The following is a 23,406-nucleotide window of genomic DNA, read 5'->3' on the forward strand; positions in this document are numbered from 1 at the left end:
CGAGCGCGGGGAATTCGCGCCGCCCTCCATCCCGCCAGCCTACACGAGACTTCCAGAGCACCCTGGAAGACATCGAGGGGACTGGAGTAACTGGCATTCGCCGTGCCACAGGGCTCGTTGGTCTAGGGGTATGATTCCTGCTTAGGGTGCAGGAGGTCCCGGGTTCAAATCCCGGACGAGCCCTAGCGTTTTGTGCAAACTGATCGCACGTCAGTGGCTGAGTCAGCGCAAAAAGCTCGCCGCCAATATCAAATGAATTTCTTATTTGATGTGAGCAATTGACACTCTGATCCGACGCGTGAAGGCGGTTACGAAGGTTTCGGGTACAGATGGTAGCAGATGCATGTTAGTAAGTCTCGCTTAAAGTGATGAAAAAGTGTTTCCGCCCGGGATCGAACCGGGGACCTTCTGCGTGTTAGGCAGACGTGATAACCGCTACACCACGGAAACTGCTTATGTGCACCTTACTTCACAGACAACTTGTAGTGATGTTGCCATCGTAACTAAAAAATTCAATAAATGTGGTACTTGCAAAACGAAGGGACATGCAGCAGATCCACACACGACGAGGCTCACTGGAGTACAATACGACATAGGCAGGAAAATACTGTTCCCGCCCGGGATCGAACCGGGGACCTTCTGCGTGTGAAGCAGACGTGATAACCCGCTACACTACGGAAACGACGGACACGCTCAGTCCATCCTTGTGCACTCGAATACGCCTCAGCCTTTCTCTCGTCCGCGCATGCACACACCATAGTTCTTTTGACAGCCTGAAACCCATCGCAGCCGAGGGCTCAAGAAGTCTTCGGGGTGCTCGAGAGGGTGTCTGCCGTAGCACCCCCTAACGAGATAGCGGCGTTTCGCGCAGTCGTTATTGCAAGTCACATCAGCAAAAACAATCACCTCCTTAGCAGCAGGCAGTGCGCGCCCAGCGGCAGCTCTACATGAGGGTACCAATAGCCCAGGAAGGCCGCCGAGCGCGGGAATTCGCGCCGCCTCCATCCCGCCAGCCTACACGAGACTTCCAGAGCACCCTGGAAGACATCGAGGGACTGGAGTAACTGGCATTCGCCGTGCCACAGGGCTCGTTGGTCTAGGGGTATGATTCCTGCTTAGGGTGCAGGAGGTCCCGGGTTCAAATCCCGGACGAGCCCTAGCGTTTTGTGCAAACTGATCGCACGTCAGTGGCTGAGTCAGCGCAAAAAGCTCGCCGCCAATATCAAATGAATTTCTTATTTGATGTGAGCAATTGACACTCTGATCCGACGCGTGAAGGCGGTTACGAAGGTTTCGGGTACAGATGGTAGCAGATGCATGTTAGTAAGTCTCGCTTAAAGTGATGAAAAAGTGTTTCCGCCCGGGATCGAACCGGGGACCTTCTGCGTGTTAGGCAGACGTGATAACCGCTACACCACGGAAACTGCTTATGTGCACCTTACTTCACAGACAACTTGTAGTGATGTTGCCATCGTAACTAAAAATTCAATAAATGTGGTACTTGCAAAACGAAGGGACATGCAGCAGATCCACACACGACGAGGCTCACTGGAGTACAATACGACATAGGCAGGAAAATACTGTTCCCGCCCGGGATCGAACCGGGGACCTTCTGCGTGTGAAGCAGACGTGATAACCGCTACACTACGGAAACGACGGACACGCTCAGTCCATCCTTGTGCACTCGAATACGCCTCAGCCTTTCTCTCGTCCGCGCATGCACACACCATAGTTCTTTTGACAGCCTGAAACCCATCGCAGCCGAGGGCTCAAGAAGGTCTTCGGGGTGCTCGAGAGGGTGTCTGCCGTAGCACCCCTAACGAGATAGCGGCGTTTCGCGCAGTCGTTATTGCAAGTCACATCAGCAAAAACAATCACCTCCTTAGCAGCAGGCAGTGCGCGCCCAGCGGCAGCTCTACATGAGGGTACCAATAGCCCAGGAAGGCCGCCGAGCGCGGGAATTCGCGCCGCCTCCATCCCGCCAGCCTACACGAGACTTCCAGAGCACCCTGGAAGACATCGAGGGACTGGAGTAACTGGCATTCGCCGTGCCACAGGGCTCGTTGGTCTAGGGGTATGATTCCTGCTTAGGGTGCAGGAGGTCCCGGGTTCAAATCCCGGACGAGCCCTAGCGTTTTGTGCAAACTGATCGCACGTCAGTGGCTGAGTCAGCGCAAAAAGCTCGCCGCCAATATCAAATGAATTTCTTATTTGATGTGAGCAATTGACACTCTGATCCGACGCGTGAAGGCGGTTACGAAGGTTTCGGGTACAGATGGTAGCAGATGCATGTTAGTAAGTCTCGCTTAAAGTGATGAAAAAGTGTTTCCGCCCGGGATCGAACCGGGGACCTTCTGCGTGTTAGGCAGACGTGATAACCGCTACACCACGGAAACTGCTTATGTGCACCTTACTTCACAGACAACTTGTAGTGATGTTGCCATCGTAACTAAAAAATTCAATAAATGTGGTACTTGCAAAACGAAGGGACATGCAGCAGATCCACACACGACGAGGCTCACTGGAGTACAATACGACATAGGCAGGAAAATACTGTTCCCGCCCGGGATCGAACCGGGGACCTTCTGCGTGTGAAGCAGACGTGATAACCGCTACACTACGGAAACGACGGACACGCTCAGTCCATCCTTGTGCACTCGAATACGCCTCAGCCTTTCTCTCGTCCGCGCATGCACACACCATAGTTCTTTTGACAGCCTGAAACCCATCGCAGCCGAGGGCTCAAGAAGTCTTCGGGGTGCTCGAGAGGGTGTCTGCCGTAGCACCCCTAACGAGATAGCGGCGTTTCGCGCAGTCGTTATTGCAAGTCACATCAGCAAAAACAATCACCTCCTTAGCAGCAGGCAGTGCGCGCCCAGCGGCAGCTCTACATGAGGGTACCAATAGCCCAGGAAGGCCGCCGAGCGCGGGAATTCGCGCCGCCTCCATCCCGCCAGCCTACACGAGACTTCCAGAGCACCCTGGAAGACATCGAGGGACTGGAGTAACTGGCATTCGCCGTGCCACAGGGCTCGTTGGTCTAGGGGTATGATTCCTGCTTAGGGTGCAGGAGGTCCCGGGTTCAAATCCCGGACGAGCCCTAGCGTTTTGTGCAAACTGATCGCACGTCAGTGGCTGAGTCAGCGCAAAAAGCTCGCCGCCAATATCAAATGAATTTCTTATTTGATGTGAGCAATTGACACTCTGATCCGACGCGTGAAGGCGGTTACGAAGGTTTCGGGTACAGATGGTAGCAGATGCATGTTAGTAAGTCTCGCTTAAAGTGATGAAAAAGTGTTTCCGCCCGGGATCGAACCGGGGACCTTCTGCGTGTTAGGCAGACGTGATAACCGCTACACCACGGAAACTGCTTATGTGCACCTTACTTCACAGACAACTTGTAGTGATGTTGCCATCGTAACTAAAAAATTCAATAAATGTGGTACTTGCAAAACGAAGGGACATGCAGCAGATCCACACACGACGAGGCTCACTGGAGTACAATACGACATAGGCAGGAAAATACTGTTCCCGCCCGGGATCGAACCGGGGACCTTCTGCGTGTGAAGCAGACGTGATAACCGCTACACTACGGAAACGACGGACACGCTCAGTCCATCCTTGTGCACTCGAATACGCCTCAGCCTTTCTCTCGTCCGCGCATGCACACACCATAGTTCTTTTGACAGCCTGAAACCCATCGCAGCCGAGGGCTCAAGAAGTCTTCGGGGTGCTCGAGAGGGTGTCTGCCGTAGCACCCCTAACGAGATAGCGGCGTTTCGCGCAGTCGTTATTGCAAGTCACATCAGCAAAAACAATCACCTCCTTAGCAGCAGGCAGTGCGCGCCCAGCGGCAGCTCTACATGAGGGTACCAATAGCCCAGGAAGGCCGCCGAGCGCGGGAATTCGCGCCGCCTCCATCCCGCCAGCCTACACGAGACTTCCAGAGCACCCTGGAAGACATCGAGGGACTGGAGTAACTGGCATTCGCCGTGCCACAGGGCTCGTTGGTCTAGGGGTATGATTCCTGCTTAGGGTGCAGGAGGTCCCGGGTTCAAATCCCGGACGAGCCCTAGCGTTTTGTGCAAACTGATCGCACGTCAGTGGCTGAGTCAGCGCAAAAAGCTCGCCGCCAATATCAAATGAATTTCTTATTTGATGTGAGCAATTGACACTCTGATCCGACGCGTGAAGGCGGTTACGAAGGTTTCGGGTACAGATGGTAGCAGATGCATGTTAGTAAGTCTCGCTTAAAGTGATGAAAAAGTGTTTCCGCCCGGGATCGAACCGGGGACCTTCTGCGTGTTAGGCAGACGTGATAACCGCTACACCACGGAAACTGCTTATGTGCACCTTACTTCACAGACAACTTGTAGTGATGTTGCCATCGTAACTAAAAAATTCAATAAATGTGGTACTTGCAAAACGAAGGGACATGCAGCAGATCCACACACGACGAGGCTCACTGGAGTACAATACGACATAGGCAGGAAAATACTGTTCCCGCCCGGGATCGAACCGGGGACCTTCTGCGTGTGAAGCAGACGTGATAACCGCTACACTACGGAAACGACGGACACGCTCAGTCCATCCTTGTGCACTCGAATACGCCTCAGCCTTTCTCTCGTCCGCGCATGCACACACCATAGTTCTTTTGACAGCCTGAAACCCATCGCAGCCGAGGGCTCAAGAAGTCTTCGGGGTGCTCGAGAGGGTGTCTGCCGTAGCACCCCTAACGAGATAGCGGCGTTTCGCGCAGTCGTTATTGCAAGTCACATCAGCAAAAACAATCACCTCCTTAGCAGCAGGCAGTGCGCGCCCAGCGGCAGCTCTACATGAGGGTACCAATAGCCCAGGAAGGCCGCCGAGCGCGGGAATTCGCGCCGCCTCCATCCCGCCAGCCTACACGAGACTTCCAGAGCACCCTGGAAGACATCGAGGGACTGGAGTAACTGGCATTCGCCGTGCCACAGGGCTCGTTGGTCTAGGGGTATGATTCCTGCTTAGGGTGCAGGAGGTCCCGGGTTCAAATCCCGGACGAGCCCTAGCGTTTTGTGCAAACTGATCGCACGTCAGTGGCTGAGTCAGCGCAAAAAGCTCGCCGCCAATATCAAATGAATTTCTTATTTGATGTGAGCAATTGACACTCTGATCCGACGCGTGAAGGCGGTTACGAAGGTTTCGGGTACAGATGGTAGCAGATGCATGTTAGTAAGTCTCGCTTAAAGTGATGAAAAAGTGTTTCCGCCCGGGATCGAACCGGGGACCTTCTGCGTGTTAGGCAGACGTGATAACCGCTACACCACGGAAACTGCTTATGTGCACCTTACTTCACAGACAACTTGTAGTGATGTTGCCATCGTAACTAAAAAATTCAATAAATGTGGTACTTGCAAAACGAAGGGACATGCAGCAGATCCACACACGACGAGGCTCACTGGAGTACAATACGACATAGGCAGGAAAATACTGTTCCCGCCCGGGATCGAACCGGGGACCTTCTGCGTGTGAAGCAGACGTGATAACCGCTACACTACGGAAACGACGGACACGCTCAGTCCATCCTTGTGCACTCGAATACGCCTCAGCCTTTCTCTCGTCCGCGCATGCACACACCATAGTTCTTTTGACAGCCTGAAACCCATCGCAGCCGAGGGCTCAAGAAGTCTTCGGGGTGCTCGAGAGGGTGTCTGCCGTAGCACCCCTAACGAGATAGCGGCGTTTCGCGCAGTCGTTATTGCAAGTCACATCAGCAAAAACAATCACCTCCTTAGCAGCAGGCAGTGCGCGCCCAGCGGCAGCTCTACATGAGGGTACCAATAGCCCAGGAAGGCCGCCGAGCGCGGGAATTCGCGCCGCCTCCATCCCGCCAGCCTACACGAGACTTCCAGAGCACCCTGGAAGACATCGAGGGACTGGAGTAACTGGCATTCGCCGTGCCACAGGGCTCGTTGGTCTAGGGGTATGATTCCTGCTTAGGGTGCAGGAGGTCCCGGGTTCAAATCCCGGACGAGCCCTAGCGTTTTGTGCAAACTGATCGCACGTCAGTGGCTGAGTCAGCGCAAAAAGCTCGCCGCCAATATCAAATGAATTTCTTATTTGATGTGAGCAATTGACACTCTGATCCGACGCGTGAAGGCGGTTACGAAGGTTTCGGGTACAGATGGTAGCAGATGCATGTTAGTAAGTCTCGCTTAAAGTGATGAAAAAGTGTTTCCGCCCGGGATCGAACCGGGGACCTTCTGCGTGTTAGGCAGACGTGATAACCGCTACACCACGGAAACTGCTTATGTGCACCTTACTTCACAGACAACTTGTAGTGATGTTGCCATCGTAACTAAAAAATTCAATAAATGTGGTACTTGCAAAACGAAGGGACATGCAGCAGATCCACACACGACGAGGCTCACTGGAGTACAATACGACATAGGCAGGAAAATACTGTTCCCGCCCGGGATCGAACCGGGGACCTTCTGCGTGTGAAGCAGACGTGATAACCGCTACACTACGGAAACGACGGACACGCTCAGTCCATCCTTGTGCACTCGAATACGCCTCAGCCTTTCTCTCGTCCGCGCATGCACACACCATAGTTCTTTTGACAGCCTGAAACCCATCGCAGCCGAGGGCTCAAGAAGTCTTCGGGGTGCTCGAGAGGGTGTCTGCCGTAGCACCCCTAACGAGATAGCGGCGTTTCGCGCAGTCGTTATTGCAAGTCACATCAGCAAAAACAATCACCTCCTTAGCAGCAGGCAGTGCGCGCCCAGCGGCAGCTCTACATGAGGGTACCAATAGCCCAGGAAGGCCGCCGAGCGCGGGAATTCGCGCCGCCTCCATCCCGCCAGCCTACACGAGACTTCCAGAGCACCCTGGAAGACATCGAGGGACTGGAGTAACTGGCATTCGCCGTGCCACAGGGCTCGTTGGTCTAGGGGTATGATTCCTGCTTAGGGTGCAGGAGGTCCCGGGTTCAAATCCCGGACGAGCCCTAGCGTTTTGTGCAAACTGATCGCACGTCAGTGGCTGAGTCAGCGCAAAAAGCTCGCCGCCAATATCAAATGAATTTCTTATTTGATGTGAGCAATTGACACTCTGATCCGACGCGTGAAGGCGGTTACGAAGGTTTCGGGTACAGATGGTAGCAGATGCATGTTAGTAAGTCTCGCTTAAAGTGATGAAAAAGTGTTTCCGCCCGGGATCGAACCGGGGACCTTCTGCGTGTTAGGCAGACGTGATAACCGCTACACCACGGAAACTGCTTATGTGCACCTTACTTCACAGACAACTTGTAGTGATGTTGCCATCGTAACTAAAAAATTCAATAAATGTGGTACTTGCAAAACGAAGGGACATGCAGCAGATCCACACACGACGAGGCTCACTGGAGTACAATACGACATAGGCAGGAAAATACTGTTCCCGCCCGGGATCGAACCGGGGACCTTCTGCGTGTGAAGCAGACGTGATAACCGCTACACTACGGAAACGACGGACACGCTCAGTCCATCCTTGTGCACTCGAATACGCCTCAGCCTTTCTCTCGTCCGCGCATGCACACACCATAGTTCTTTTGACAGCCTGAAACCCATCGCAGCCGAGGGCTCAAGAAGTCTTCGGGGTGCTCGAGAGGGTGTCTGCCGTAGCACCCCTAACGAGATAGCGGCGTTTCGCGCAGTCGTTATTGCAAGTCACATCAGCAAAAACAATCACCTCCTTAGCAGCAGGCAGTGCGCGCCCAGCGGCAGCTCTACATGAGGGTACCAATAGCCCAGGAAGGCCGCCGAGCGCGGGAATTCGCGCCGCCTCCATCCCGCCAGCCTACACGAGACTTCCAGAGCACCCTGGAAGACATCGAGGGACTGGAGTAACTGGCATTCGCCGTGCCACAGGGCTCGTTGGTCTAGGGGTATGATTCCTGCTTAGGGTGCAGGAGGTCCCGGGTTCAAATCCCGGACGAGCCCTAGCGTTTTGTGCAAACTGATCGCACGTCAGTGGCTGAGTCAGCGCAAAAAGCTCGCCGCCAATATCAAATGAATTTCTTATTTGATGTGAGCAATTGACACTCTGATCCGACGCGTGAAGGCGGTTACGAAGGTTTCGGGTACAGATGGTAGCAGATGCATGTTAGTAAGTCTCGCTTAAAGTGATGAAAAAGTGTTTCCGCCCGGGATCGAACCGGGGACCTTCTGCGTGTTAGGCAGACGTGATAACCGCTACACCACGGAAACTGCTTATGTGCACCTTACTTCACAGACAACTTGTAGTGATGTTGCCATCGTAACTAAAAAATTCAATAAATGTGGTACTTGCAAAACGAAGGGACATGCAGCAGATCCACACACGACGAGGCTCACTGGAGTACAATACGACATAGGCAGGAAAATACTGTTCCCGCCCGGGATCGAACCGGGGACCTTCTGCGTGTGAAGCAGACGTGATAACCGCTACACTACGGAAACGACGGACACGCTCAGTCCATCCTTGTGCACTCGAATACGCCTCAGCCTTTCTCTCGTCCGCGCATGCACACACCATAGTTCTTTTGACAGCCTGAAACCCATCGCAGCCGAGGGCTCAAGAAGTCTTCGGGGTGCTCGAGAGGGTGTCTGCCGTAGCACCCCTAACGAGATAGCGGCGTTTCGCGCAGTCGTTATTGCAAGTCACATCAGCAAAAACAATCACCTCCTTAGCAGCAGGCAGTGCGCGCCCAGCGGCAGCTCTACATGAGGGTACCAATAGCCCAGGAAGGCCGCCGAGCGCGGGAATTCGCGCCGCCTCCATCCCGCCAGCCTACACGAGACTTCCAGAGCACCCTGGAAGACATCGAGGGACTGGAGTAACTGGCATTCGCCGTGCCACAGGGCTCGTTGGTCTAGGGGTATGATTCCTGCTTAGGGTGCAGGAGGTCCCGGGTTCAAATCCCGGACGAGCCCTAGCGTTTTGTGCAAACTGATCGCACGTCAGTGGCTGAGTCAGCGCAAAAAGCTCGCCGCCAATATCAAATGAATTTCTTATTTGATGTGAGCAATTGACACTCTGATCCGACGCGTGAAGGCGGTTACGAAGGTTTCGGGTACAGATGGTAGCAGATGCATGTTAGTAAGTCTCGCTTAAAGTGATGAAAAAGTGTTTCCGCCCGGGATCGAACCGGGGACCTTCTGCGTGTTAGGCAGACGTGATAACCGCTACACCACGGAAACTGCTTATGTGCACCTTACTTCACAGACAACTTGTAGTGATGTTGCCATCGTAACTAAAAAATTCAATAAATGTGGTACTTGCAAAACGAAGGGACATGCAGCAGATCCACACACGACGAGGCTCACTGGAGTACAATACGACATAGGCAGGAAAATACTGTTCCCGCCCGGGATCGAACCGGGGACCTTCTGCGTGTGAAGCAGACGTGATAACCGCTACACTACGGAAACGACGGACACGCTCAGTCCATCCTTGTGCACTCGAATACGCCTCAGCCTTTCTCTCGTCCGCGCATGCACACACCATAGTTCTTTTGACAGCCTGAAACCCATCGCAGCCGAGGGCTCAAGAAGTCTTCGGGGTGCTCGAGAGGGTGTCTGCCGTAGCACCCCTAACGAGATAGCGGCGTTTCGCGCAGTCGTTATTGCAAGTCACATCAGCAAAAACAATCACCTCCTTAGCAGCAGGCAGTGCGCGCCCAGCGGCAGCTCTACATGAGGGTACCAATAGCCCAGGAAGGCCGCCGAGCGCGGGAATTCGCGCCGCCTCCATCCCGCCAGCCTACACGAGACTTCCAGAGCACCCTGGAAGACATCGAGGGACTGGAGTAACTGGCATTCGCCGTGCCACAGGGCTCGTTGGTCTAGGGGTATGATTCCTGCTTAGGGTGCAGGAGGTCCCGGGTTCAAATCCCGGACGAGCCCTAGCGTTTTGTGCAAACTGATCGCACGTCAGTGGCTGAGTCAGCGCAAAAAGCTCGCCGCCAATATCAAATGAATTTCTTATTTGATGTGAGCAATTGACACTCTGATCCGACGCGTGAAGGCGGTTACGAAGGTTTCGGGTACAGATGGTAGCAGATGCATGTTAGTAAGTCTCGCTTAAAGTGATGAAAAAGTGTTTCCGCCCGGGATCGAACCGGGGACCTTCTGCGTGTTAGGCAGACGTGATAACCGCTACACCACGGAAACTGCTTATGTGCACCTTACTTCACAGACAACTTGTAGTGATGTTGCCATCGTAACTAAAAAATTCAATAAATGTGGTACTTGCAAAACGAAGGGACATGCAGCAGATCCACACACGACGAGGCTCACTGGAGTACAATACGACATAGGCAGGAAAATACTGTTCCCGCCCGGGATCGAACCGGGGACCTTCTGCGTGTGAAGCAGACGTGATAACCGCTACACTACGGAAACGACGGACACGCTCAGTCCATCCTTGTGCACTCGAATACGCCTCAGCCTTTCTCTCGTCCGCGCATGCACACACCATAGTTCTTTTGACAGCCTGAAACCCATCGCAGCCGAGGGCTCAAGAAGTCTTCGGGGTGCTCGAGAGGGTGTCTGCCGTAGCACCCCTAACGAGATAGCGGCGTTTCGCGCAGTCGTTATTGCAAGTCACATCAGCAAAAACAATCACCTCCTTAGCAGCAGGCAGTGCGCGCCCAGCGGCAGCTCTACATGAGGGTACCAATAGCCCAGGAAGGCCGCCGAGCGCGGGAATTCGCGCCGCCTCCATCCCGCCAGCCTACACGAGACTTCCAGAGCACCCTGGAAGACATCGAGGGACTGGAGTAACTGGCATTCGCCGTGCCACAGGGCTCGTTGGTCTAGGGGTATGATTCCTGCTTAGGGTGCAGGAGGTCCCGGGTTCAAATCCCGGACGAGCCCTAGCGTTTTGTGCAAACTGATCGCACGTCAGTGGCTGAGTCAGCGCAAAAAGCTCGCCGCCAATATCAAATGAATTTCTTATTTGATGTGAGCAATTGACACTCTGATCCGACGCGTGAAGGCGGTTACGAAGGTTTCGGGTACAGATGGTAGCAGATGCATGTTAGTAAGTCTCGCTTAAAGTGATGAAAAAGTGTTTCCGCCCGGGATCGAACCGGGGACCTTCTGCGTGTTAGGCAGACGTGATAACCGCTACACCACGGAAACTGCTTATGTGCACCTTACTTCACAGACAACTTGTAGTGATGTTGCCATCGTAACTAAAAAATTCAATAAATGTGGTACTTGCAAAACGAAGGGACATGCAGCAGATCCACACACGACGAGGCTCACTGGAGTACAATACGACATAGGCAGGAAAATACTGTTCCCGCCCGGGATCGAACCGGGGACCTTCTGCGTGTGAAGCAGACGTGATAACCGCTACACTACGGAAACGACGGACACGCTCAGTCCATCCTTGTGCACTCGAATACGCCTCAGCCTTTCTCTCGTCCGCGCATGCACACACCATAGTTCTTTTGACAGCCTGAAACCCATCGCAGCCGAGGGCTCAAGAAGTCTTCGGGGTGCTCGAGAGGGTGTCTGCCGTAGCACCCCTAACGAGATAGCGGCGTTTCGCGCAGTCGTTATTGCAAGTCACATCAGCAAAAACAATCACCTCCTTAGCAGCAGGCAGTGCGCGCCCAGCGGCAGCTCTACATGAGGGTACCAATAGCCCAGGAAGGCCGCCGAGCGCGGGAATTCGCGCCGCCTCCATCCCGCCAGCCTACACGAGACTTCCAGAGCACCCTGGAAGACATCGAGGGACTGGAGTAACTGGCATTCGCCGTGCCACAGGGCTCGTTGGTCTAGGGGTATGATTCCTGCTTAGGGTGCAGGAGGTCCCGGGTTCAAATCCCGGACGAGCCCTAGCGTTTTGTGCAAACTGATCGCACGTCAGTGGCTGAGTCAGCGCAAAAAGCTCGCCGCCAATATCAAATGAATTTCTTATTTGATGTGAGCAATTGACACTCTGATCCGACGCGTGAAGGCGGTTACGAAGGTTTCGGGTACAGATGGTAGCAGATGCATGTTAGTAAGTCTCGCTTAAAGTGATGAAAAAGTGTTTCCGCCCGGGATCGAACCGGGGACCTTCTGCGTGTTAGGCAGACGTGATAACCGCTACACCACGGAAACTGCTTATGTGCACCTTACTTCACAGACAACTTGTAGTGATGTTGCCATCGTAACTAAAAAATTCAATAAATGTGGTACTTGCAAAACGAAGGGACATGCAGCAGATCCACACACGACGAGGCTCACTGGAGTACAATACGACATAGGCAGGAAAATACTGTTCCCGCCCGGGATCGAACCGGGGACCTTCTGCGTGTGAAGCAGACGTGATAACCGCTACACTACGGAAACGACGGACACGCTCAGTCCATCCTTGTGCACTCGAATACGCCTCAGCCTTTCTCTCGTCCGCGCATGCACACACCATAGTTCTTTTGACAGCCTGAAACCCATCGCAGCCGAGGGCTCAAGAAGTCTTCGGGGTGCTCGAGAGGGTGTCTGCCGTAGCACCCCTAACGAGATAGCGGCGTTTCGCGCAGTCGTTATTGCAAGTCACATCAGCAAAAACAATCACCTCCTTAGCAGCAGGCAGTGCGCGCCCAGCGGCAGCTCTACATGAGGGTACCAATAGCCCAGGAAGGCCGCCGAGCGCGGGAATTCGCGCCGCCTCCATCCCGCCAGCCTACACGAGACTTCCAGAGCACCCTGGAAGACATCGAGGGACTGGAGTAACTGGCATTCGCCGTGCCACAGGGCTCGTTGGTCTAGGGGTATGATTCCTGCTTAGGGTGCAGGAGGTCCCGGGTTCAAATCCCGGACGAGCCCTAGCGTTTTGTGCAAACTGATCGCACGTCAGTGGCTGAGTCAGCGCAAAAAGCTCGCCGCCAATATCAAATGAATTTCTTATTTGATGTGAGCAATTGACACTCTGATCCGACGCGTGAAGGCGGTTACGAAGGTTTCGGGTACAGATGGTAGCAGATGCATGTTAGTAAGTCTCGCTTAAAGTGATGAAAAAGTGTTTCCGCCCGGGATCGAACCGGGGACCTTCTGCGTGTTAGGCAGACGTGATAACCGCTACACCACGGAAACTGCTTATGTGCACCTTACTTCACAGACAACTTGTAGTGATGTTGCCATCGTAACTAAAAAATTCAATAAATGTGGTACTTGCAAAACGAAGGGACATGCAGCAGATCCACACACGACGAGGCTCACTGGAGTACAATACGACATAGGCAGGAAAATACTGTTCCCACCCGGGATCGAACCGGGGACCTTCTGCGTGTGAAGCAGACGTGATAACCGCTACACTACGGAAACGACGGACACGCTCAGTCCATCCTTGTGCACTCGAATACGCCTCAGCCTTTCTCTCGTCCGCGCATGCACACACCATAGTTCTTTTGACAGCCTGAAACCCATCGCAGCCGAGGGCTCAAGAAGTCTTCGGGGTGCTCGAGAGGGTGTCTGCCGTAGCACCCCTAACGAGATAGCGGCGTTTCGCGCAGTCGTTATTGCAAGTCACATCAGCAAAAACAATCACCTCCTTAGCAGCAGGCAGTGCGCGCCCAGCGGCAGCTCTACATGAGGGTACCAATAGCCCAGGAAGGCCGCCGAGCGCGGGAATTCGCGCCGCCTCCATCCCGCCAGCCTACACGAGACTTCCAGAGCACCCTGGAAGACATCGAGGGACTGGAGTAACTGGCATTCGCCGTGCCACAGGGCTCGTTGGTCTAGGGGTATGATTCCTGCTTAGGGTGCAGGAGGTCCCGGGTTCAAATCCCGGACGAGCCCTAGCGTTTTGTGCAAACTGATCGCACGTCAGTGGCTGAGTCAGCGCAAAAAGCTCGCCGCCAATATCAAATGAATTTCTTATTTGATGTGAGCAATTGACACTCTGATCCGACGCGTGAAGGCGGTTACGAAGGTTTCGGGTACAGATGGTAGCAGATGCATGTTAGTAAGTCTCGCTTAAAGTGATGAAAAAGTGTTTCCGCCCGGGATCGAACCGGGGACCTTCTGCGTGTTAGGCAGACGTGATAACCGCTACACCACGGAAACTGCTTATGTGCACCTTACTTCACAGACAACTTGTAGTGATGTTGCCATCGTAACTAAAAAATTCAATAAATGTGGTACTTGCAAAACGAAGGGACATGCAGCAGATCCACACACGACGAGGCTCACTGGAGTACAATACGACATAGGCAGGAAAATACTGTTCCCGCCCGGGATCGAACCGGGGACCTTCTGCGTGTGAAGCAGACGTGATAACCGCTACACTACGGAAACGACGGACACGCTCAGTCCATCCTTGTGCACTCGAATACGCCTCAGCCTTTCTCTCGTCCGCGCATGCACACACCATAGTTCTTTTGACAGCCTGAAACCCATCGCAGCCGAGGGCTCAAGAAGTCTTCGGGGTGCTCGAGAGGGTGTCTGCCGTAGCACCCCTAACGAGATAGCGGCGTTTCGCGCAGTCGTTATTGCAAGTCACATCAGCAAAAACAATCACCTCCTTAGCAGCAGGCAGTGCGCGCCCAGCGGCAGCTCTACATGAGGGTACCAATAGCCCAGGAAGGCCGCCGAGCGCGGGAATTCGCGCCGCCTCCATCCCGCCAGCCTACACGAGACTTCCAGAGCACCCTGGAAGACATCGAGGGACTGGAGTAACTGGCATTCGCCGTGCCACAGGGCTCGTTGGTCTAGGGGTATGATTCCTGCTTAGGGTGCAGGAGGTCCCGGGTTCAAATCCCGGACGAGCCCTAGCGTTTTGTGCAAACTGATCGCACGTCAGTGGCTGAGTCAGCGCAAAAAGCTCGCCGCCAATATCAAATGAATTTCTTATTTGATGTGAGCAATTGACACTCTGATCCGACGCGTGAAGGCGGTTACGAAGGTTTCGGGTACAGATGGTAGCAGATGCATGTTAGTAAGTCTCGCTTAAAGTGATGAAAAAGTGTTTCCGCCCGGGATCGAACCGGGGACCTTCTGCGTGTTAGGCAGACGTGATAACCGCTACACCACGGAAACTGCTTATGTGCACCTTACTTCACAGACAACTTGTAGTGATGTTGCCATCGTAACTAAAAAATTCAATAAATGTGGTACTTGCAAAACGAAGGGACATGCAGCAGATCCACACACGACGAGGCTCACTGGAGTACAATACGACATAGGCAGGAAAATACTGTTCCCGCCCGGGATCGAACCGGGGACCTTCTGCGTGTGAAGCAGACGTGATAACCGCTACACTACGGAAACGACGGACACGCTCAGTCCATCCTTGTGCACTCGAATACGCCTCAGCCTTTCTCTCGTCCGCGCATGCACACACCATAGTTCTTTTGACAGCCTGAAACCCATCGCAGCCGAGGGCTCAAGAAGTCTTCGGGGTGCTCGAGAGGGTGTCTGCCGTAGCACCCCTAACGAGATAGCGGCGTTTCGCGCAGTCGTTATTGCAAGTCACATCAGCAAAAACAATCACCTCCTTAGCAGCAGGCAGTGCGCGCCCAGCGGCAGCTCTACATGAGGGTACCAATAGCCCAGGAAGGCCGCCGAGCGCGGGAATTCGCGCCGCCTCCATCCCGCCAGCCTACACGAGACTTCCAGAGCACCCTGGAAGACATCGAGGGACTGGAGTAACTGGCATTCTCCGTGCCACAGGGCTCGTTGGTCTAGGGGTATGATTCCTGCTTAGGGTGCAGGAGGTCCCGGGTTCAAATCCCGGACGAGCCCTAGCGTTTTGTGCAAACTGATCGCACGTCAGTGGCTGAGTCAGCGCAAAAAGCTCGCCGCCAATATCAAATGAATTTCTTATTTGATGTGAGCAATTGACACTCTGATCCGACGCGTGAAGGCGGTTACGAAGGTTTCGGGTACAGATGGTAGCAGATGCATGTTAGTAAGTCTCGCTTAAAGTGATGAAAAAGTGTTTCCGCCCGGGATCGAACCGGGGACCTTCTGCGTGTTAGGCAGACGTGATAACCGCTACACCACGGAAACTGCTTATGTGCACCTTACTTCACAGACAACTTGTAGTGATGTTGCCATCGTAACTAAAAAATTCAATAAATGTGGTACTTGCAAAACGAAGGGACATGCAGCAGATCCACACACGACGAGGCTCACTGGAGTACAATACGACATAGGCAGGAAAATACTGTTCCCACCCGGGATCGAACCGGGGACCTTCTGCGTGTGAAGCAGACGTGATAACCGCTACACTACGGAAACGACGGACACGCTCAGTCCATCCTTGTGCACTCGAATACGCCTCAGCCTTTCTCTCGTCCGCGCATGCACACACCATAGTTCTTTTGACAGCCTGAAACCCATCGCAGCCGAGGGCTCAAGAAGTCTTCGGGGTGCTCGAGAGGGTGTCTGCCGTAGCACCCCTAACGAGATAGCGGCGTTTCGCGCAGTCGTTATTGCAAGTCACATCAGCAAAAACAATCACCTCCTTAGCAGCAGGCAGTGCGCGCCCAGCGGCAGCTCTACATGAGGGTACCAATAGCCCAGGAAGGCCGCCGAGCGCGGGAATTCGCGCCGCCTCCATCCCGCCAGCCTACACGAGACTTCCAGAGCACCCTGGAAGACATCGAGGGACTGGAGTAACTGGCATTCGCCGTGCCACAGGGCTCGTTGGTCTAGGGGTATGATTCCTGCTTAGGGTGCAGGAGGTCCCGGGTTCAAATCCCGGACGAGCCCTAGCGTTTTGTGCAAACTGATCGCACGTCAGTGGCTGAGTCAGCGCAAAAAGCTCGCCGCCAATATCAAATGAATTTCTTATTTGATGTGAGCAATTGACACTCTGATCCGACGCGTGAAGGCGGTTACGAAGGTTTCGGGTACAGATGGTAGCAGATGCATGTTAGTAAGTCTCGCTTAAAGTGATGAAAAAGTGTTTCCGCCCGGGATCGAACCGGGGACCTTCTGCGTGTTAGGCAGACGTGATAACCGCTACACCACGGAAACTGCTTATGTGCACCTTACTTCACAGACAACTTGTAGTGATGTTGCCATCGTAACTAAAAAATTCAATAAATGTGGTACTTGCAAAACGAAGGGACATGCAGCAGATCCACACACGACGAGGCTCACTGGAGTACAATACGACATAGGCAGGAAAATACTGTTCCCGCCCGGGATCGAACCGGGGACCTTCTGCGTGTGAAGCAGACGTGATAACCGCTACACTACGGAAACGACGGACACGCTCAGTCCATCCTTGTGCACTCGAATACGCCTCAGCCTTTCTCTCGTCCGCGCATGCACACACCATAGTTCTTTTGACAGCCTGAAACCCATCGCAGCCGAGGGCTCAAGAAGTCTTCGGGGTGCTCGAGAGGGTGTCTGCCGTAGCACCCCTAACGAGATAGCGGCGTTTCGCGCAGTCGTTATTGCAAGTCACATCAGCAAAAACAATCACCTCCTTAGCAGCAGGCAGTGCGCGCCCAGCGGCAGCTCTACATGAGGGTACCAATAGCCCAGGAAGGCCGCCGAGCGCGGGAATTCGCGCCGCCTCCATCCCGCCAGCCTACACGAGACTTCCAGAGCACCCTGGAAGACATCGAGGGACTGGAGTAACTGGCATTCGCCGTGCCACAGGGCTCGTTGGTCTAGGGGTATGATTCCTGCTTAGGGTGCAGGAGGTCCCGGGTTCAAATCCCGGACGAGCCCTAGCGTTTTGTGCAAACTGATCGCACGTCAGTGGCTGAGTCAGCGCAAAAAGCTCGCCGCCAATATCAAATGAATTTCTTATTTGATGTGAGCAATTGACACTCTGATCCGACGCGTGAAGGCGGTTACGAAGGTTTCGGGTACAGATGGTAGCAGATGCATGTTAGTAAGTCTCGCTTAAAGTGATGAAAAAGTGTTTCCGCCCGGGATCGAACCGGGGACCTTCTGCGTGTTAGGCAGACGTGATAACCGCTACACCACGGAAACTGCTTATGTGCACCTTACTTCACAGACAACTTGTAGTGATGTTGCCATCGTAACTAAAAAATTCAATAAATGTGGTACTTGCAAAACGAAGGGACATGCAGCAGATCCACACACGACGAGGCTCACTGGAGTACAATACGACATAGGCAGGAAAATACTGTTCCCGCCCGGGATCGAACCGGGGACCTTCTGCGTGTGAAGCAGACGTGATAACCGCTACACTACGGAAACGACGGACACGCTCAGTCCATCCTTGTGCACTCGAATACGCCTCAGCCTTTCTCTCGTCCGCGCATGCACACACCATAGTTCTTTTGACAGCCTGAAACCCATCGCAGCCGAGGGCTCAAGAAGTCTTCGGGGTGCTCGAGAGGGTGTCTGCCGTAGCACCCCTAACGAGATAGCGGCGTTTCGCGCAGTCGTTATTGCAAGTCACATCAGCAAAAACAATCACCTCCTTAGCAGCAGGCAGTGCGCGCCCAGCGGCAGCTCTACATGAGGGTACCAATAGCCCAGGAAGGCCGCCGAGCGCGGGAATTCGCGCCGCCTCCATCCCGCCAGCCTACACGAGACTTCCAGAGCACCCTGGAAGACATCGAGGGACTGGAGTAACTGGCATTCGCCGTGCCACAGGGCTCGTTGGTCTAGGGGTATGATTCCTGCTTAGGGTGCAGGAGGTCCCGGGTTCAAATCCCGGACGAGCCCTAGCGTTTTGTGCAAACTGATCGCACGTCAGTGGCTGAGTCAGCGCAAAAAGCTCGCCGCCAATATCAAATGAATTTCTTATTTGATGTGAGCAATTGACACTCTGATCCGACGCGTGAAGGCGGTTACGAAGGTTTCGGGTACAGATGGTAGCAGATGCATGTTAGTAAGTCTCGCTTAAAGTGATGAAAAAGTGTTTCCGCCCGGGATCGAACCGGGGACCTTCTGCGTGTTAGGCAGACGTGATAACCGCTACACCACGGAAACTGCTTATGTGCACCTTACTTCACAGACAACTTGTAGTGATGTTGCCATCGTAACTAAAAAATTCAATAAATGTGGTACTTGCAAAACGAAGGGACATGCAGCAGATCCACACACGACGAGGCTCACTGGAGTACAATACGACATAGGCAGGAAAATACTGTTCCCGCCCGGGATCGAACCGGGGACCTTCTGCGTGTGAAGCAGACGTGATAACCGCTACACTACGGAAACGACGGACACGCTCAGTCCATCCTTGTGCACTCGAATACGCCTCAGCCTTTCTCTCGTCCGCGCATGCACACACCATAGTTCTTTTGACAGCCTGAAACCCATCGCAGCCGAGGGCTCAAGAAGTCTTCGGGGTGCTCGAGAGGGTGTCTGCCGTAGCACCCCTAACGAGATAGCGGCGTTTCGCGCAGTCGTTATTGCAAGTCACATCAGCAAAAACAATCACCTCCTTAGCAGCAGGCAGTGCGCGCCCAGCGGCAGCTCTACATGAGGGTACCAATAGAAAGGAAGGCCGCCGAGCGCGGGAATTCGCGCCGCCTCCATCCCGCCAGCCTACACGAGACTTCCAGAGCACCCTGGAAGACATCGAGGGACTGGAGTAACTGGCATTCTCCGTGCCACAGGGCTCGTTGGTCTAGGGGTATGATTCCTGCTTAGGGTGCAGGAGGTCCCGGGTTCAAATCCCGGACGAGCCCTAGCGTTTTGTGCAAACTGATCGCACGTCAGTGGCTGAGTCAGCGCAAAAAGCTCGCCGCCAATATCAAATGAATTTCTTATTTGATGTGAGCAATTGACACTCTGATCCGACGCGTGAAGGCGGTTACGAAGGTTTCGGGTACAGATGGTAGCAGATGCATGTTAGTAAGTCTCGCTTAAAGTGATGAAAAAGTGTTTCCGCCCGGGATCGAACCGGGGACCTTCTGCGTGTTAGGCAGACGTGATAACCGCTACACCACGGAAACTGCTTATGTGCACCTTACTTCACAGACAACTTGTAGTGATGTTGCCATCGTAACTAAAAAATTCAATAAATGTGGTACTTGCAAAACGAAGGGACATGCAGCAGATCCACACACGACGAGGCTCACTGGAGTACAATACGACATAGGCAGGAAAATACTGTTCCCACCCGGGATCGAACCGGGGACCTTCTGCGTGTGAAGCAGACGTGATAACCGCTACACTACGGAAACGACGGACACGCTCAGTCCATCCTTGTGCACTCGAATACGCCTCAGCCTTTCTCTCGTCCGCGCATGCACACACCATAGTTCTTTTGACAGCCTGAAACCCATCGCAGCCGAGGGCTCAAGAAGTCTTCGGGGTGCTCGAGAGGGTGTCTGCCGTAGCACCCCTAACGAGATAGCGGCGTTTCGCGCAGTCGTTATTGCAAGTCACATCAGCAAAAACAATCACCTCCTTAGCAGCAGGCAGTGCGCGCCCAGCGGCAGCTCTACATGAGGGTACCAATAGCCCAGGAAGGCCGCCGAGCGCGGGAATTCGCGCCGCCTCCATCCCGCCAGCCTACACGAGACTTCCAGAGCACCCTGGAAGACATCGAGGGACTGGAGTAACTGGCATTCGCCGTGCCACAGGGCTCGTTGGTCTAGGGGTATGATTCCTGCTTAGGGTGCAGGAGGTCCCGGGTTCAAATCCCGGACGAGCCCTAGCGTTTTGTGCAAACTGATCGCACGTCAGTGGCTGAGTCAGCGCAAAAAGCTCGCCGCCAATATCAAATGAATTTCTTATTTGATGTGAGCAATTGACACTCTGATCCGACGCGTGAAGGCGGTTACGAAGGTTTCGGGTACAGATGGTAGCAGATGCATGTTAGTAAGTCTCGCTTAAAGTGATGAAAAAGTGTTTCCGCCCGGGATCGAACCGGGGACCTTCTGCGTGTTAGGCAGACGTGATAACCGCTACACCACGGAAACTGCTTATGTGCACCTTACTTCACAGACAACTTGTAGTGATGTTGCCATCGTAACTAAAAAATTCAATAAATGTGGTACTTGCAAAACGAAGGGACATGCAGCAGATCCACACACGACGAGGCTCACTGGAGTACAATACGACATAGGCAGGAAAATACTGTTCCCGCCCGGGATCGAACCGGGGACCTTCTGCGTGTGAAGCAGACGTGATAACCGCTACACTACGGAAACGACGGACACGCTCAGTCCATCCTTGTGCACTCGAATACGCCTCAGCCTTTCTCTCGTCCGCGCATGCACACACCATAGTTCTTTTGACAGCCTGAAACCCATCGCAGCCGAGGGCTCAAGAAGTCTTCGGGGTGCTCGAGAGGGTGTCTGCCGTAGCACCCCTAACGAGATAGCGGCGTTTCGCGCAGTCGTTATTGCAAGTCACATCAGCAAAAACAATCACCTCCTTAGCAGCAGGCAGTGCGCGCCCAGCGGCAGCTCTACATGAGGGTACCAATAGCCCAGGAAGGCCGCCGAGCGCGGGAATTCGCGCCGCCTCCATCCCGCCAGCCTACACGAGACTTCCAGAGCACCCTGGAAGACATCGAGGGACTGGAGTAACTGGCATTCGCCGTGCCACAGGGCTCGTTGGTCTAGGGGTATGATTCCTGCTTAGGGTGCAGGAGGTCCCGGGTTCAAATCCCGGACGAGCCCTAGCGTTTTGTGCAAACTGATCGCACGTCAGTGGCTGAGTCAGCGCAAAAAGCTCGCCGCCAATATCAAATGAATTTCTTATTTGATGTGAGCAATTGACACTCTGATCCGACGCGTGAAGGCGGTTACGAAGGTTTCGGGTACAGATGGTAGCAGATGCATGTTAGTAAGTCTCGCTTAAAGTGATGAAAAAGTGTTTCCGCCCGGGATCGAACCGGGGACCTTCTGCGTGTTAGGCAGACGTGATAACCGCTACACCACGGAAACTGCTTATGTGCACCTTACTTCACAGACAACTTGTAGTGATGTTGCCATCGTAACTAAAAAATTCAATAAATGTGGTACTTGCAAAACGAAGGGACATGCAGCAGATCCACACACGACGAGGCTCACTGGAGTACAATACGACATAGGCAGGAAAATACTGTTCCCGCCCGGGATCGAACCGGGGACCTTCTGCGTGTGAAGCAGACGTGATAACCGCTACACTACGGAAACGACGGACACGCTCAGTCCATCCTTGTGCACTCGAATACGCCTCAGCCTTTCTCTCGTCCGCGCATGCACACACCATAGTTCTTTTGACAGCCTGAAACCCATCGCAGCCGAGGGCTCAAGAAGTCTTCGGGGTGCTCGAGAGGGTGTCTGCCGTAGCACCCCTAACGAGATAGCGGCGTTTCGCGCAGTCGTTATTGCAAGTCACATCAGCAAAAACAATCACCTCCTTAGCAGCAGGCAGTGCGCGCCCAGCGGCAGCTCTACATGAGGGTACCAATAGAAAGGAAGGCCGCCGAGCGCGGGAATTCGCGCCGCCTCCATCCCGCCAGCCTACACGAGACTTCCAGAGCACCCTGGAAGACATCGAGGGACTGGAGTAACTGGCATTCTCCGTGCCACAGGGCTCGTTGGTCTAGGGGTATGATTCCTGCTTAGGGTGCAGGAGGTCCCGGGTTCAAATCCCGGACGAGCCCTAGCGTTTTGTGCAAACTGATCGCACGTCAGTGGCTGAGTCAGCGCAAAAAGCTCGCCGCCAATATCAAATGAATTTCTTATTTGATGTGAGCAATTGACACTCTGATCCGACGCGTGAAGGCGGTTACGAAGGTTTCGGGTACAGATGGTAGCAGATGCATGTTAGTAAGTCTCGCTTAAAGTGATGAAAAAGTGTTTCCGCCCGGGATCGAACCGGGGACCTTCTGCGTGTTAGGCAGACGTGATAACCGCTACACCACGGAAACTGCTTATGTGCACCTTACTTCACAGACAACTTGTAGTGATGTTGCCATCGTAACTAAAAAATTCAATAAATGTGGTACTTGCAAAACGAAGGGACATGCAGCAGATCCACACACGACGAGGCTCACTGGAGTACAATACGACATAGGCAGGAAAATACTGTTCCCACCCGGGATCGAACCGGGGACCTTCTGCGTGTGAAGCAGACGTGATAACCGCTACACTACGGAAACGACGGACACGCTCAGTCCATCCTTGTGCACTCGAATACGCCTCAGCCTTTCTCTCGTCCGCGCATGCACACACCATAGTTCTTTTGACAGCCTGAAACCCATCGCAGCCGAGGGCTCAAGAAGTCTTCGGGGTGCTCGAGAGGGTGTCTGCCGTAGCACCCCTAACGAGATAGCGGCGTTTCGCGCAGTCGTTATTGCAAGTCACATCAGCAAAAACAATCACCTCCTTAGCAGCAGGCAGTGCGCGCCCAGCGGCAGCTCTACATGAGGGTACCAATAGCCCAGGAAGGCCGCCGAGCGCGGGAATTCGCGCCGCCTCCATCCCGCCAGCCTACACGAGACTTCCAGAGCACCCTGGAAGACATCGAG

At 53.8% G+C, this 23,406-nt stretch overlaps 72 non-coding genes across 72 annotated transcripts; 24 read left to right on the forward strand and 48 right to left on the reverse strand.

Annotated features, from left to right (window-relative positions):
* Positions 1–111: 111 nt before the first annotated feature.
* Positions 112–183, forward strand: Trnap-agg (transfer RNA proline (anticodon AGG)). The gene has a single exon. It is a non-coding gene; the product is annotated as a tRNA-Pro (tRNA).
* Positions 184–377: 194 nt separating this feature from the next.
* Positions 378–450, reverse strand: Trnav-aac (transfer RNA valine (anticodon AAC)). The gene has a single exon. It is a non-coding gene; the product is annotated as a tRNA-Val (tRNA).
* A 158-nt stretch (positions 451–608) lies between these two features.
* Trnav-cac (transfer RNA valine (anticodon CAC)) lies at positions 609–682 on the reverse strand. The gene has a single exon. It is a non-coding gene; the product is annotated as a tRNA-Val (tRNA).
* Positions 683–1,085: 403 nt separating this feature from the next.
* Positions 1,086–1,157, forward strand: Trnap-agg (transfer RNA proline (anticodon AGG)). The gene has a single exon. It is a non-coding gene; the product is annotated as a tRNA-Pro (tRNA).
* Positions 1,158–1,351: 194 nt separating this feature from the next.
* On the reverse strand, positions 1,352–1,424 carry Trnav-aac (transfer RNA valine (anticodon AAC)). Its single transcript has one exon. It is a non-coding gene; the product is annotated as a tRNA-Val (tRNA).
* A 157-nt stretch (positions 1,425–1,581) lies between these two features.
* On the reverse strand, positions 1,582–1,654 carry Trnav-cac (transfer RNA valine (anticodon CAC)). Its single transcript has one exon. It is a non-coding gene; the product is annotated as a tRNA-Val (tRNA).
* Positions 1,655–2,057: 403 nt separating this feature from the next.
* On the forward strand, positions 2,058–2,129 carry Trnap-agg (transfer RNA proline (anticodon AGG)). Its single transcript has one exon. It is a non-coding gene; the product is annotated as a tRNA-Pro (tRNA).
* Positions 2,130–2,323: 194 nt separating this feature from the next.
* On the reverse strand, positions 2,324–2,396 carry Trnav-aac (transfer RNA valine (anticodon AAC)). The gene has a single exon. It is a non-coding gene; the product is annotated as a tRNA-Val (tRNA).
* Positions 2,397–2,554: 158 nt separating this feature from the next.
* On the reverse strand, positions 2,555–2,627 carry Trnav-cac (transfer RNA valine (anticodon CAC)). Its single transcript has one exon. It is a non-coding gene; the product is annotated as a tRNA-Val (tRNA).
* Positions 2,628–3,029: 402 nt separating this feature from the next.
* Trnap-agg (transfer RNA proline (anticodon AGG)) lies at positions 3,030–3,101 on the forward strand. The gene has a single exon. It is a non-coding gene; the product is annotated as a tRNA-Pro (tRNA).
* A 194-nt stretch (positions 3,102–3,295) lies between these two features.
* On the reverse strand, positions 3,296–3,368 carry Trnav-aac (transfer RNA valine (anticodon AAC)). The gene has a single exon. It is a non-coding gene; the product is annotated as a tRNA-Val (tRNA).
* A 158-nt stretch (positions 3,369–3,526) lies between these two features.
* Positions 3,527–3,599, reverse strand: Trnav-cac (transfer RNA valine (anticodon CAC)). The gene has a single exon. It is a non-coding gene; the product is annotated as a tRNA-Val (tRNA).
* A 402-nt stretch (positions 3,600–4,001) lies between these two features.
* Positions 4,002–4,073, forward strand: Trnap-agg (transfer RNA proline (anticodon AGG)). The gene has a single exon. It is a non-coding gene; the product is annotated as a tRNA-Pro (tRNA).
* A 194-nt stretch (positions 4,074–4,267) lies between these two features.
* Positions 4,268–4,340, reverse strand: Trnav-aac (transfer RNA valine (anticodon AAC)). The gene has a single exon. It is a non-coding gene; the product is annotated as a tRNA-Val (tRNA).
* Positions 4,341–4,498: 158 nt separating this feature from the next.
* Trnav-cac (transfer RNA valine (anticodon CAC)) lies at positions 4,499–4,571 on the reverse strand. Its single transcript has one exon. It is a non-coding gene; the product is annotated as a tRNA-Val (tRNA).
* Positions 4,572–4,973: 402 nt separating this feature from the next.
* On the forward strand, positions 4,974–5,045 carry Trnap-agg (transfer RNA proline (anticodon AGG)). The gene has a single exon. It is a non-coding gene; the product is annotated as a tRNA-Pro (tRNA).
* A 194-nt stretch (positions 5,046–5,239) lies between these two features.
* Positions 5,240–5,312, reverse strand: Trnav-aac (transfer RNA valine (anticodon AAC)). The gene has a single exon. It is a non-coding gene; the product is annotated as a tRNA-Val (tRNA).
* A 158-nt stretch (positions 5,313–5,470) lies between these two features.
* Trnav-cac (transfer RNA valine (anticodon CAC)) lies at positions 5,471–5,543 on the reverse strand. Its single transcript has one exon. It is a non-coding gene; the product is annotated as a tRNA-Val (tRNA).
* A 402-nt stretch (positions 5,544–5,945) lies between these two features.
* On the forward strand, positions 5,946–6,017 carry Trnap-agg (transfer RNA proline (anticodon AGG)). Its single transcript has one exon. It is a non-coding gene; the product is annotated as a tRNA-Pro (tRNA).
* Positions 6,018–6,211: 194 nt separating this feature from the next.
* Trnav-aac (transfer RNA valine (anticodon AAC)) lies at positions 6,212–6,284 on the reverse strand. Its single transcript has one exon. It is a non-coding gene; the product is annotated as a tRNA-Val (tRNA).
* Positions 6,285–6,442: 158 nt separating this feature from the next.
* On the reverse strand, positions 6,443–6,515 carry Trnav-cac (transfer RNA valine (anticodon CAC)). The gene has a single exon. It is a non-coding gene; the product is annotated as a tRNA-Val (tRNA).
* Positions 6,516–6,917: 402 nt separating this feature from the next.
* Trnap-agg (transfer RNA proline (anticodon AGG)) lies at positions 6,918–6,989 on the forward strand. The gene has a single exon. It is a non-coding gene; the product is annotated as a tRNA-Pro (tRNA).
* A 194-nt stretch (positions 6,990–7,183) lies between these two features.
* Trnav-aac (transfer RNA valine (anticodon AAC)) lies at positions 7,184–7,256 on the reverse strand. The gene has a single exon. It is a non-coding gene; the product is annotated as a tRNA-Val (tRNA).
* A 158-nt stretch (positions 7,257–7,414) lies between these two features.
* On the reverse strand, positions 7,415–7,487 carry Trnav-cac (transfer RNA valine (anticodon CAC)). Its single transcript has one exon. It is a non-coding gene; the product is annotated as a tRNA-Val (tRNA).
* A 402-nt stretch (positions 7,488–7,889) lies between these two features.
* On the forward strand, positions 7,890–7,961 carry Trnap-agg (transfer RNA proline (anticodon AGG)). Its single transcript has one exon. It is a non-coding gene; the product is annotated as a tRNA-Pro (tRNA).
* A 194-nt stretch (positions 7,962–8,155) lies between these two features.
* Trnav-aac (transfer RNA valine (anticodon AAC)) lies at positions 8,156–8,228 on the reverse strand. The gene has a single exon. It is a non-coding gene; the product is annotated as a tRNA-Val (tRNA).
* Positions 8,229–8,386: 158 nt separating this feature from the next.
* Positions 8,387–8,459, reverse strand: Trnav-cac (transfer RNA valine (anticodon CAC)). Its single transcript has one exon. It is a non-coding gene; the product is annotated as a tRNA-Val (tRNA).
* Positions 8,460–8,861: 402 nt separating this feature from the next.
* Trnap-agg (transfer RNA proline (anticodon AGG)) lies at positions 8,862–8,933 on the forward strand. The gene has a single exon. It is a non-coding gene; the product is annotated as a tRNA-Pro (tRNA).
* A 194-nt stretch (positions 8,934–9,127) lies between these two features.
* Positions 9,128–9,200, reverse strand: Trnav-aac (transfer RNA valine (anticodon AAC)). Its single transcript has one exon. It is a non-coding gene; the product is annotated as a tRNA-Val (tRNA).
* A 158-nt stretch (positions 9,201–9,358) lies between these two features.
* Positions 9,359–9,431, reverse strand: Trnav-cac (transfer RNA valine (anticodon CAC)). Its single transcript has one exon. It is a non-coding gene; the product is annotated as a tRNA-Val (tRNA).
* Positions 9,432–9,833: 402 nt separating this feature from the next.
* On the forward strand, positions 9,834–9,905 carry Trnap-agg (transfer RNA proline (anticodon AGG)). The gene has a single exon. It is a non-coding gene; the product is annotated as a tRNA-Pro (tRNA).
* A 194-nt stretch (positions 9,906–10,099) lies between these two features.
* Trnav-aac (transfer RNA valine (anticodon AAC)) lies at positions 10,100–10,172 on the reverse strand. The gene has a single exon. It is a non-coding gene; the product is annotated as a tRNA-Val (tRNA).
* A 158-nt stretch (positions 10,173–10,330) lies between these two features.
* Positions 10,331–10,403, reverse strand: Trnav-cac (transfer RNA valine (anticodon CAC)). The gene has a single exon. It is a non-coding gene; the product is annotated as a tRNA-Val (tRNA).
* A 402-nt stretch (positions 10,404–10,805) lies between these two features.
* On the forward strand, positions 10,806–10,877 carry Trnap-agg (transfer RNA proline (anticodon AGG)). Its single transcript has one exon. It is a non-coding gene; the product is annotated as a tRNA-Pro (tRNA).
* A 194-nt stretch (positions 10,878–11,071) lies between these two features.
* Trnav-aac (transfer RNA valine (anticodon AAC)) lies at positions 11,072–11,144 on the reverse strand. The gene has a single exon. It is a non-coding gene; the product is annotated as a tRNA-Val (tRNA).
* Positions 11,145–11,302: 158 nt separating this feature from the next.
* Positions 11,303–11,375, reverse strand: Trnav-cac (transfer RNA valine (anticodon CAC)). The gene has a single exon. It is a non-coding gene; the product is annotated as a tRNA-Val (tRNA).
* Positions 11,376–11,777: 402 nt separating this feature from the next.
* Trnap-agg (transfer RNA proline (anticodon AGG)) lies at positions 11,778–11,849 on the forward strand. Its single transcript has one exon. It is a non-coding gene; the product is annotated as a tRNA-Pro (tRNA).
* Positions 11,850–12,043: 194 nt separating this feature from the next.
* Positions 12,044–12,116, reverse strand: Trnav-aac (transfer RNA valine (anticodon AAC)). The gene has a single exon. It is a non-coding gene; the product is annotated as a tRNA-Val (tRNA).
* A 158-nt stretch (positions 12,117–12,274) lies between these two features.
* On the reverse strand, positions 12,275–12,347 carry Trnav-cac (transfer RNA valine (anticodon CAC)). The gene has a single exon. It is a non-coding gene; the product is annotated as a tRNA-Val (tRNA).
* Positions 12,348–12,749: 402 nt separating this feature from the next.
* Positions 12,750–12,821, forward strand: Trnap-agg (transfer RNA proline (anticodon AGG)). The gene has a single exon. It is a non-coding gene; the product is annotated as a tRNA-Pro (tRNA).
* Positions 12,822–13,015: 194 nt separating this feature from the next.
* Trnav-aac (transfer RNA valine (anticodon AAC)) lies at positions 13,016–13,088 on the reverse strand. The gene has a single exon. It is a non-coding gene; the product is annotated as a tRNA-Val (tRNA).
* Positions 13,089–13,246: 158 nt separating this feature from the next.
* Trnav-cac (transfer RNA valine (anticodon CAC)) lies at positions 13,247–13,319 on the reverse strand. Its single transcript has one exon. It is a non-coding gene; the product is annotated as a tRNA-Val (tRNA).
* Positions 13,320–13,721: 402 nt separating this feature from the next.
* On the forward strand, positions 13,722–13,793 carry Trnap-agg (transfer RNA proline (anticodon AGG)). The gene has a single exon. It is a non-coding gene; the product is annotated as a tRNA-Pro (tRNA).
* Positions 13,794–13,987: 194 nt separating this feature from the next.
* Positions 13,988–14,060, reverse strand: Trnav-aac (transfer RNA valine (anticodon AAC)). The gene has a single exon. It is a non-coding gene; the product is annotated as a tRNA-Val (tRNA).
* A 158-nt stretch (positions 14,061–14,218) lies between these two features.
* On the reverse strand, positions 14,219–14,291 carry Trnav-cac (transfer RNA valine (anticodon CAC)). Its single transcript has one exon. It is a non-coding gene; the product is annotated as a tRNA-Val (tRNA).
* A 402-nt stretch (positions 14,292–14,693) lies between these two features.
* On the forward strand, positions 14,694–14,765 carry Trnap-agg (transfer RNA proline (anticodon AGG)). The gene has a single exon. It is a non-coding gene; the product is annotated as a tRNA-Pro (tRNA).
* A 194-nt stretch (positions 14,766–14,959) lies between these two features.
* On the reverse strand, positions 14,960–15,032 carry Trnav-aac (transfer RNA valine (anticodon AAC)). Its single transcript has one exon. It is a non-coding gene; the product is annotated as a tRNA-Val (tRNA).
* Positions 15,033–15,190: 158 nt separating this feature from the next.
* On the reverse strand, positions 15,191–15,263 carry Trnav-cac (transfer RNA valine (anticodon CAC)). The gene has a single exon. It is a non-coding gene; the product is annotated as a tRNA-Val (tRNA).
* Positions 15,264–15,665: 402 nt separating this feature from the next.
* On the forward strand, positions 15,666–15,737 carry Trnap-agg (transfer RNA proline (anticodon AGG)). The gene has a single exon. It is a non-coding gene; the product is annotated as a tRNA-Pro (tRNA).
* A 194-nt stretch (positions 15,738–15,931) lies between these two features.
* Positions 15,932–16,004, reverse strand: Trnav-aac (transfer RNA valine (anticodon AAC)). Its single transcript has one exon. It is a non-coding gene; the product is annotated as a tRNA-Val (tRNA).
* A 158-nt stretch (positions 16,005–16,162) lies between these two features.
* Trnav-cac (transfer RNA valine (anticodon CAC)) lies at positions 16,163–16,235 on the reverse strand. The gene has a single exon. It is a non-coding gene; the product is annotated as a tRNA-Val (tRNA).
* A 402-nt stretch (positions 16,236–16,637) lies between these two features.
* Trnap-agg (transfer RNA proline (anticodon AGG)) lies at positions 16,638–16,709 on the forward strand. The gene has a single exon. It is a non-coding gene; the product is annotated as a tRNA-Pro (tRNA).
* Positions 16,710–16,903: 194 nt separating this feature from the next.
* Positions 16,904–16,976, reverse strand: Trnav-aac (transfer RNA valine (anticodon AAC)). The gene has a single exon. It is a non-coding gene; the product is annotated as a tRNA-Val (tRNA).
* Positions 16,977–17,134: 158 nt separating this feature from the next.
* Positions 17,135–17,207, reverse strand: Trnav-cac (transfer RNA valine (anticodon CAC)). The gene has a single exon. It is a non-coding gene; the product is annotated as a tRNA-Val (tRNA).
* Positions 17,208–17,609: 402 nt separating this feature from the next.
* On the forward strand, positions 17,610–17,681 carry Trnap-agg (transfer RNA proline (anticodon AGG)). The gene has a single exon. It is a non-coding gene; the product is annotated as a tRNA-Pro (tRNA).
* Positions 17,682–17,875: 194 nt separating this feature from the next.
* On the reverse strand, positions 17,876–17,948 carry Trnav-aac (transfer RNA valine (anticodon AAC)). The gene has a single exon. It is a non-coding gene; the product is annotated as a tRNA-Val (tRNA).
* A 158-nt stretch (positions 17,949–18,106) lies between these two features.
* Trnav-cac (transfer RNA valine (anticodon CAC)) lies at positions 18,107–18,179 on the reverse strand. Its single transcript has one exon. It is a non-coding gene; the product is annotated as a tRNA-Val (tRNA).
* Positions 18,180–18,581: 402 nt separating this feature from the next.
* Positions 18,582–18,653, forward strand: Trnap-agg (transfer RNA proline (anticodon AGG)). The gene has a single exon. It is a non-coding gene; the product is annotated as a tRNA-Pro (tRNA).
* Positions 18,654–18,847: 194 nt separating this feature from the next.
* Trnav-aac (transfer RNA valine (anticodon AAC)) lies at positions 18,848–18,920 on the reverse strand. Its single transcript has one exon. It is a non-coding gene; the product is annotated as a tRNA-Val (tRNA).
* A 158-nt stretch (positions 18,921–19,078) lies between these two features.
* Trnav-cac (transfer RNA valine (anticodon CAC)) lies at positions 19,079–19,151 on the reverse strand. Its single transcript has one exon. It is a non-coding gene; the product is annotated as a tRNA-Val (tRNA).
* A 401-nt stretch (positions 19,152–19,552) lies between these two features.
* On the forward strand, positions 19,553–19,624 carry Trnap-agg (transfer RNA proline (anticodon AGG)). Its single transcript has one exon. It is a non-coding gene; the product is annotated as a tRNA-Pro (tRNA).
* Positions 19,625–19,818: 194 nt separating this feature from the next.
* On the reverse strand, positions 19,819–19,891 carry Trnav-aac (transfer RNA valine (anticodon AAC)). Its single transcript has one exon. It is a non-coding gene; the product is annotated as a tRNA-Val (tRNA).
* Positions 19,892–20,049: 158 nt separating this feature from the next.
* Positions 20,050–20,122, reverse strand: Trnav-cac (transfer RNA valine (anticodon CAC)). Its single transcript has one exon. It is a non-coding gene; the product is annotated as a tRNA-Val (tRNA).
* Positions 20,123–20,524: 402 nt separating this feature from the next.
* Positions 20,525–20,596, forward strand: Trnap-agg (transfer RNA proline (anticodon AGG)). The gene has a single exon. It is a non-coding gene; the product is annotated as a tRNA-Pro (tRNA).
* Positions 20,597–20,790: 194 nt separating this feature from the next.
* Positions 20,791–20,863, reverse strand: Trnav-aac (transfer RNA valine (anticodon AAC)). Its single transcript has one exon. It is a non-coding gene; the product is annotated as a tRNA-Val (tRNA).
* Positions 20,864–21,021: 158 nt separating this feature from the next.
* On the reverse strand, positions 21,022–21,094 carry Trnav-cac (transfer RNA valine (anticodon CAC)). The gene has a single exon. It is a non-coding gene; the product is annotated as a tRNA-Val (tRNA).
* Positions 21,095–21,496: 402 nt separating this feature from the next.
* On the forward strand, positions 21,497–21,568 carry Trnap-agg (transfer RNA proline (anticodon AGG)). The gene has a single exon. It is a non-coding gene; the product is annotated as a tRNA-Pro (tRNA).
* A 194-nt stretch (positions 21,569–21,762) lies between these two features.
* On the reverse strand, positions 21,763–21,835 carry Trnav-aac (transfer RNA valine (anticodon AAC)). The gene has a single exon. It is a non-coding gene; the product is annotated as a tRNA-Val (tRNA).
* A 158-nt stretch (positions 21,836–21,993) lies between these two features.
* On the reverse strand, positions 21,994–22,066 carry Trnav-cac (transfer RNA valine (anticodon CAC)). Its single transcript has one exon. It is a non-coding gene; the product is annotated as a tRNA-Val (tRNA).
* A 401-nt stretch (positions 22,067–22,467) lies between these two features.
* Trnap-agg (transfer RNA proline (anticodon AGG)) lies at positions 22,468–22,539 on the forward strand. The gene has a single exon. It is a non-coding gene; the product is annotated as a tRNA-Pro (tRNA).
* Positions 22,540–22,733: 194 nt separating this feature from the next.
* Trnav-aac (transfer RNA valine (anticodon AAC)) lies at positions 22,734–22,806 on the reverse strand. Its single transcript has one exon. It is a non-coding gene; the product is annotated as a tRNA-Val (tRNA).
* Positions 22,807–22,964: 158 nt separating this feature from the next.
* Trnav-cac (transfer RNA valine (anticodon CAC)) lies at positions 22,965–23,037 on the reverse strand. The gene has a single exon. It is a non-coding gene; the product is annotated as a tRNA-Val (tRNA).
* Between the last annotated feature and the right edge of the window lie 369 nt (positions 23,038–23,406).

Source organism: Schistocerca cancellata, chromosome 2 (genome assembly GCF_023864275.1).
Source record: "Schistocerca cancellata isolate TAMUIC-IGC-003103 chromosome 2, iqSchCanc2.1, whole genome shotgun sequence".
NCBI classification, from domain to species: domain Eukaryota; kingdom Metazoa; phylum Arthropoda; class Insecta; order Orthoptera; family Acrididae; genus Schistocerca; species Schistocerca cancellata.